The following is a 2,896-nucleotide window of genomic DNA, read 5'->3' as shown; positions in this document are numbered from 1 at the left end:
AAATTTCTTGCCATTTATTTTTCTGTTCTCAAACTTCAAAAAAAATATTCAGAAAATTCCTGACCAATAATTAACATCATTGTGTCAACTCTTTGGGAAACGACCCGAGATTCTACTCCCAGTTATTTTTAATTGTGACATATTTTAAATTGATAGTGGGAATTTTGTCGGTTAAGATTGTACTCACAACGCAGTTTAGAAAATATAATTTTTAGAAATTCTTAACCGGCATTTTTCCACCCATCAGGCCCATAAGTGGTGATCGAGATAAATTGGAATCCATATATGACGGTCTTCGTAAAGCTCTACAAAAAGCATCTAAATTAGAACTATAATACACCAAAAAATATGCAATTTACACCTCTGCTGTAGATTTCAAAAGACATTACCTGAAAGCCACTTGTGTTCCACAAGACCATACTTTATCAGAAAATCATTCCAATTCCTATCAAATGATTCTTTGGTGTGAGAGTTCCAAACAACATGGCTTATGTCTTGTTCGATTTTTAGGTGTCTCTTGTAGCCGTTTAATTTGCTTAGAATCTTCTTCATGATGTGCCAAATACACTAATGGTGAATTGTTGTGGACATACAAGCCTCGATAGCCCTTAGCATCGATGCGCATTGATCGGTGAGAATCTTTTTTGGAGCATTTTCTCCCATGCAATGTAGTCAACATTTAAATAACCATTTGAATGATTGAATATCTTCGTTTTTCATCAAAGTACATCCCAGAAGTGTTGACTGACCGTGGTGATTTACCCCGACAAAAGAACCAAAAACCATATTATACCTGAAACAGATTACGACAAAACAGAATTGAAGTCGTTAAATACATCCAAATAATAACCTTCTACACCCAAAAAAGTCCAATATACACCTCTGCTGCTAGATTAATAAAACAACATTAATTCAACATCATAAACCAGAACAGCATATTACCTATTTGTATTGTAGGTAGTGTCAAATGAAATAACATCTCCGAAATACTCACAGGCAGCGCTGCTCCTTGCGTCCGCCCAAAAAGCAAGCTTAATCGACTGATCGTCCTCGAGTTCAAGCTCAAAAAAGAAATTCTGATTCTTCTCTTTCATTCTTAATAAGTATTTCCCAAATTCTTTTGCATCCTCTAGTTTCGAAACATTTCGCACTTCTCTCGTAATGTAATTTCTCACGTCTTTTTCGATAAAATTTAACTCGCGGTGACCCCCGATTGCTGTCACAAATTACTGGTAAGTTTTGCTTGGTCTGATACTGGCTTCCTCGTTATTCTCTATTGTACGACGCACGCACATGATTAGTTCTATGTGCTGTTTAAGCATCTCTGCTTGATTTGCACGACAAAGATGTGAATGATGCAACACGACCTTGAAAATGATCCATACACCGATGTTCTTCAATATGTGTATATAAATTTTTGCGGGACAATTTAATCCTACTGAGGGGTTTGTCTTCTCCGTTGGAGATATTTTTTATTTTCATTTCGCCTCTCTGCTACATGTAATCAATTGATTCTTAATTTCGTTTCCCTTCTTATTTTTGCCTGAACTCTTGTAGAAAAACCTGCAGCTTTCGAATAATTCTTGTAGAATTTTGTAGCATCTTCAAGGGTATTAAAAGTCATCTCAACATTGGGAACAAACTGCTCATCAACATCACAGAGGGGCTGCAAAATACACCCAAAAAAGTCCAAAATACAGCATATTAAAACAAGCATAAAGCATAGAATTCAAATACAACTATAAAACCATCACAAAAATAACAAAAATTAGATTCATGAATCATCATCAAACAGAAACTAAAATAGTTCAACTAAAAGAATAAGACAATTAACCCTCGGTCAAATGAAAAGTCAGAACCTGTAAATACACTCAAACTTTCCTAAAGTACACCCAAATATCCTAATTTACCCCCGAAAGTCTGATATAAAATGCAGAAAATTCATCAGAATTAGGACATTACATTCAATTCAAACAATGAACAGCAAATATCACTGGCAATGTTCACAAAATTATTCAGCTCTACAATCATAAACTACTAACAAATTATTCATATACTGGAGTTAAACCACACCTCAGGAACTTCTTTGGATTCAAATTCAAAATCCACTTCGCTCTGATTCAGCTGACAATCTGAAGTTAAATCATCCATTATCTTCAAAACGATTTCAGAGCTTGATTTCAAAACGATTTCAGAGCTTAATTTCAGAAACAATGAAAATCGAGAAAAACAAACAAAAAGAACACAGAGAGAAACGCAAGAAAGAGATCGCAAAGAGAAAGTACAAAAACACAGAAGAAATTCAAAAAAGGAAAGGAAATCCTTTCAGAAAAAAAAAGTTATATATTCGCGCGTTAATTGATTGAAAAATCTGTTAAAAGGCACGTGGAGTAGACGTGCCAGAAGAGACGCATTTTAGGGGTAAGAAATTTTCAGAACTTGTAAGACTTATATAACAAAAAGACTTGTATATGGAGATTAATTCTATTTAAAAATATTAACGAGTGCTTTAAAATAATATTAAAGAATATAACTTTCAATTAATATTAAATGTAGGTTTATGACAAACTTATCTTTAAATAGCCTTTCGGACACGAATGTGTTGAGCAAAGCAAATTTATATTTATGTGTAGCCGTCGATGTGGTGTGTGGTGATAGTTACTGTTTCTCAAATACATTGTACACGGGCCAACATCCTGATTTAGGAGAATTAGACGATGGATCTTCTTTTTCCATTGGTCAATTCTTTAACGAGATGCGTGCATCTTTGGATAATTAATAATGGGGTGTTCAAATTAAACAGACACAAATTAAATAGCTTTCCATTCCATCCATATCGAAAATTGATTAAAACTAAAATAATTTAAATTTAATTAAATTTTAATTTTGGTAAAAT

The sequence above is a fragment of the Arachis ipaensis genome, chromosome B06 (assembly GCF_000816755.2).
Source record: "Arachis ipaensis cultivar K30076 chromosome B06, Araip1.1, whole genome shotgun sequence".
Taxonomy (NCBI): Eukaryota; Viridiplantae; Streptophyta; class Magnoliopsida; order Fabales; family Fabaceae; genus Arachis; species Arachis ipaensis.
The sequence above is the reverse complement of the archived record's forward strand: the minus strand, read 5'-3'. Positions refer to the sequence as shown.